The sequence below is a fragment of the Camellia sinensis genome, unplaced genomic scaffold (genome assembly GCF_055761805.1).
Source record: "Camellia sinensis isolate YWXY unplaced genomic scaffold, ASM5576180v1 Unanchor4, whole genome shotgun sequence".
Lineage (NCBI taxonomy): Eukaryota > Viridiplantae > Streptophyta > Magnoliopsida > Ericales > Theaceae > Camellia > Camellia sinensis.
In genome coordinates, this window is record NW_028129277.1 from 19009225 (window position 1) to 19015000 (window position 5776).

A 5776-nucleotide genomic window follows, 5' to 3' on the forward strand; every position below is an offset into this window, starting at 1 on the left:
GCAGCATGCCATGCCACGGCCAAGGCAGCCCAGCCAAAGCCAGCAGCATGCCATGCCAAGGCCTAGGCCAGCAGCATGCCATGCCACGGCCAAGGCAGGCCAGCCAAAGCCAACAGCATGGCATGCCAAGGCCAAGGCCAGCAGCATGCCATGCCACGGCCAAGGCAGCCCAGCCAAAGCCAGCAGCATGCCATGCCAAGGCCTAGGCCAGCAGCATGCCATGCCACGGCCAAGGCAGGCCAGCCAAAGCGAGCAGCATGCCATGCCAAGGCCAAGGCCAGCAGCATGCCATGCCACGGCCAAGGCAGCCCAACCAAAGCCAGCAGCATGCCATGCCAAGGCTTAGGCCAGCAGCATGCCATGCCACGGCCAAGGCAGGCCAGCCAAAGCCAGCAGCATGCCATGCCAAGGCCTAGGCCACCAGCATGCCATGCCACGGCCAAGGCAGCCCAGCCAAAGCCAGCAGCATGCCATGCCAAGGCCAAGGCCAGCAGCATGCCATGCCACGGCCAAGGCAGCCCAGCCAAAGCCAGCAGCATGCCATGCGAAGGCCTAGGCCAGCAGCATGCCATGCGAAGGCCTAGGCCAGCAGCATGCCATGCCACGGCCAACGCAGGCCAGCCAAAGCCAGCAGCATGCCATGCCAAGGCCTAGGCCAGCAGCATGCCATGCCACGGCCAAGGCAGCCCAGCCAAAGCCAGCAGCATGCCATATCAAGGCCAAGGGCAGCAGCATGCCATGCCACGGCCAAGGCAGCCCAGCCAAAGCCAGCAGCATGCCATGCCATGGCCTAGGCCAGCAGCATGCCATGCCACGGCCAAGGCAGGCCAGCCAAAGCCAGCAGCATGCCATGCCAAGGCCAAGGCAGCCCAGCCAAAGCCAGCAGCATGCCATGCCAAGGCCTAGGCCAGCAGCATGCCATGCCACGGCCAAGGCAGCCCAGCCAAAGCCAGCAGCATGCCATATCAAGGCCAAGGCCAGCAGCATGCCATGCCACGGCCAAGGCAGCCCAGCCAAAGCCAGCAGCATGCCATGCCATGCCTAGGCCAGCAGCATGCCATGCCACGGCCAAGGCAGGCCAGCCAAAGCCAGCAGCATGCCATGCCAAGGCCTAGGCCAGCAGCATGCCATGCCACGGCCAAGGCAGGCCAGCCAAAGCCAGCAGCATGCCATGCCAAGGCCAAGGCCAGCAGCATGCCATGCCACGGCCAAGGCAGGCCAGCCAAAGCCAGCAGCATGCCATGCCAAGGCCAAGGCCAGCAGCATGCCATGCCACGGCCAAGGCTGCCAGCCAAAGCCAGCAGCATGCCATGCCAAGGCCTAGGCCAGCAGCATGCCATGCCACGGCCAAGGCAGCCCAGCCAAAGCCAGCAGCATGCCATGCCAAGGCCTAGGCCAGCAGCATGCCATGCCACGGCCAAGGCAGCCCAGCCAAAGCCAGCAGCATGCCATGCCACGGCCAAGGCAGCCCAGCCAAAGCCAGCAGCATGCCATGCCAAGGCCAAGGCCAAGGCCAGCAGCATGCCATGCCATGCCACGGCCAAGGCCAAGGCCGAGGCAGCCCATCCGAAGCCAGCAACATTCCATGGCAAGGCCAACGCAGCCCAGCCAAAGCCGGCGGCATGCCATGCCAAGTGTCACGGCCTTGGAATTTCTGAACCAACCCTCAGTCTTTCCAAGCCAACCGTGCGGCCTTAGATGCTTGTAGCACGCGTTGCTTGCACCTAAGTAAGCCTTTTGTGGAAGGGAGCTAGGGGAATGCACACACAAGAGAGACTTAGAGAACTTAGAGAGAACACTTGGAGAATGCTTATGTTATATTGCAACTTGGATACTTGGTTCTTGGTTGTTACATAGGTTTGTTTGGCCAAATGAGGGCCTCCCCTTTATATAGCCTTACAAGGATCATTCTAGAACTACTATAGTGGAGAGTGTTCTAGACACTTCCACCTATTATATCTAATAGACTATTCTAGAACTATATGGATGGAGGGGGTTCTAGATCCTTCCCTCATCCTTACAAAGACCCTATTCTAGAACATACATACAACCTTTATTCTAGAGTCTTCTAGCTCTATACTAGCTCTATATTATTCTAGAGTCTTCTAGGCAATGCTCCCATAGCCTTTATTCTTGTAGCCATTCTAGAGAGTTCCAGAACCCTCTAGCATCCTTCCTGGCCTTCATACTTTCTCAAGTCTTCCAGGAGCTTCCAAGCCATTTCACTAGCCTCTTTCTCTTGAGATTTCCTCTTGTTGGATACTTTGGCCTGGTCACGTTGGCGGGTCGTGACATTCTCCCCCACCTATGCTCGCGACGCCCTCGTCGCGTCTCCTTCTTTGAAGTCGCAGGTTCTCTCCTTGACTTGCGCCTTCTTGGTTTTCCTTTGTTCACCGTTGGCACCATGTGAGGACCCCCGTCCATAATGCACCAAGTGTTGTCACGAGGCAACATCGCCATGTTGAACTCTCGCGGTAATTCGATCTCCAACACCACGCCATGGTCATTGACTTCTTCGCGCCACTCACCAAGGTGCAACTCAACCCCTTGAGCCAAGCCCTCCACGGACTTTACCTTGGTGTTTTCCACCTTCATCAATCCTTGACCCCCGTCAAGGTTCGGATCAACCCGCTTGGCCTCTTCCGCATTGATGAAGTGGTGCGATGCCCCGGTGTCGACCATGACTTGGGTTGCCTCCCTATCGACCTTGCCCTCTACATACATCAAACCCTTATCCCCTTGGGTTGATGCCGTAGGCTTCGCTTCAAGCAGCTGCAGATATCCCATGCAAGACTGCTCTTCCCTTTCTTGCTCCTCCAGCTTTGCAATGAGACTCCTCCTCTTAGGACAATCCCTTGCCCAATGTAGCTCATCGCAAAGGAAGCAGTTATCCCTTGGCTTCATATCCTTAACCCGCATTGCCCATTTGCCCAAGCCAGCAGCAATCTCCCCTCCGCGGTGCTCCTCCGTGTGCGTGACTCCCGACATAGTGCCCTTCCTTCCTTAGTCACGACGCCTTCGCAACCCGCTCTGATACCAACTGTCACGGCCTTGGAATTTCTGAACCAACCCTCAGTCTTTCCAAGCCAACCGTGCGGCCTTAGATGCTTGTAGCACGCGTTGCTTGCACCTAAGTAAGCCTTTTGTGGAAGGGAGCTAGGGGAATGCACACACAAGAGAGACTTAGAGAACTTAGAGAGAACACTTGGAGAATGCTTATGTTATATTGCAACTTGGATACTTGGTTCTTGGTTGTTACATAGGTTTGTTTGGCCAAATGAGGGCCTCCCCTTTATATAGCCTTACAAGGATCATTCTAGAACTACTATAGTGGAGAGTGTTCTAGACACTTCCACCTATTATATCTAATAGACTATTCTAGAACTATATGGATGGAGGGGGTTCTAGATCCTTCCCTCATCCTTACAAAGACCCTATTCTAGAACATACATACAACCTTTATTCTAGAGTCTTCTAGCTCTATACTAGCTCTATATTATTCTAGAGTCTTCTAGGCAATGCTCCCATAGCCTTTATTCTTGTAGCCATTCTAGAGAGTTCCAGAACCCTCTAGCATCCTTCCTGGCCTTCATACTTTCTCAAGTCTTCCAGGAGCTTCCAAGCCATTTCACTAGCCTCTTTCTCTTGAGATTTCCTCTTGTTGGATACTTTGGCCTGGTCACGTTGGCGGGTCGTGACACAAGGCCAAGGCCAGCCGCATGTCTTGCCACGGCCTTGTCCCGCAGCGTGGCGTGCCTTGGCCTTGGGCTAGAACATCGCATGCCACGCCCTTGGCAAGCAATCCTGTCCCTCGTGTAATTGCCATTTGGTTTGGCTTTGACTTACGTATATGTTGCCCTGCGAAATGCTTGTCCCTCGGGTAATAGCCGGTTTGGTTGCCTTTGACTTGCGAACACGTTGCTAGTGCTTTCCCCAGTGGAAGCTTGTTGGGAAAAGTATGTCCCTCGGAAGTTGCCTGTTGCGTTTGTTATTTGCATTCGAGCTATCCGATGCTTGCTGGGTTTCTCTAAGAGTTTTTGCACGTTCGTCGGGCTTTTTAATTATTTATTTACTCATAAAAATTATAATAAAATAAATTAAAAATAAAAAAATAATTAAAAAAATTACTATAATTACTAGTGCCTCATCTTATAATTGTTGGAATTTTTCTAGAATTTTTTGAGTATTTTTAGTAATTTTTATTATTTTTTAAGTATTAAAATTGAAATAAATTAAAATAAAATATTCCGGTGGCCAAATATTTTTTTATAATTTTTTTTATGGTGTATTAAATTATTTCATACAACTTTCATGTTGAAAGTTTTGGCAAAAAACCATTACTTTTTAAAAAAACCCCATTATGACTCCTCGAACATGCTTGATGTTTCCTCCTGCCAGATTGAAAAGGGCTTAACAGGCTATTATAAGGGGGGGGCACCTCCCTTAAGGCTGGCCAGCATGGCCAGGCCACAGGCCACGCCTATGCCTAGGCGGGCGCTTGGCACATGCCATCGCTTGGCTTGTGGCATTGGCTTGTGGCATCGAAACTACATAGCCAAGCACGGGATGCGTCGAGTGGCGGCCCGCGGCGGTGGCGGTGGCACGTTGGCCTAGGGCAGCATGCCATGCCACAGCCTTGGCCAGCAACATGGCATGCCAAAGCCTTGGCCAGCAGCATGCCATGCCCTGGCCTTGGCAAGCATGTCATGCCACGGCCTTGGCCAGCAGCATGCCATGCCACGACCTTGGCCAGCAGCATGCCATGCCCCGGCCTTGGCCAGCATGTCATGCCACGGCCTTGGCCAGCAGCATGCCATGCCACAGCCTTGGCCAGCAGCATGCCATGCCACAGCCTTGGCCAGCAACATGGCATGCCAAAGCCTTGGCCAGCAGCACGCCATGCCCCGGCCTTGGCAACCTTGCCAAGCCACGGCCATGGCCAGCAGCGTGCTATGCCCCGGCCTTGGCCAGCAGCGTGCCATGCCACGACCTTGGCCAGCAGCTTGCCATGCCCCGGCCTTGGCCAGCATGTCATGCCACGGCCTTGGCCAGCAGCATGCCATGCCACGGCCTTGGCCAGCAACATGGCATGCCGCGGCCTTGGCCGGCAGCATGCCATGCCGCGGCCTTGGCCGGCAGCATGGCAAGCCCAAGCCTTGGTCAGCAGCAGCATGCCATGCCAACGCCTTGGCCAGCAGCATGCCTTGCCACGGCCTCGGCCATCAGCATGCCTTGCCACGGCCTCGGCCATCAGCATGCCTTGCCACGGCCTCGGCCATCAGCATGCCTTGCCACGGCCTTGTCCAGCAGCATGGCATGCCCGGCCTTGGCCAGCAGCATGTCATGCCACGGCCTTGGCAAGCATGCCAAGCCACGGCCTTGGCAAGCATGCCATGTCCCTCGGGTAATTGTACAAGTTGCCTTGCGAAATGCATGTCCCTCGGTTAAATTGCCATTTGGTTGGCTTTGGCGTGCGAACGAGTTGCCTGTGCTTTCCTTGTGGAAGCTTGTTGCGAGAAGTATGTCCCTCGAAAGTTGCCTGTTGCGTTTGTTATTTGCATTCGCGCTAACCGGTGCTTGCTCGGCCTCTCTAAATGTTTTCGCGCGTTCGTCGGGCTTCTTGGTCCTTCGGGGGGTGATTCGTTTTGGGGGGCTGGTGCACAGTGTACGTCGTGGCGCGTGAGTTGTGTTCGGTTTGTGCGAGTTGGACGGATCCCTGCCTGTGCAGCGAACTCCACTGGTGCATTCCTCCATGTCCCTCGGGTTGTCTTCGACT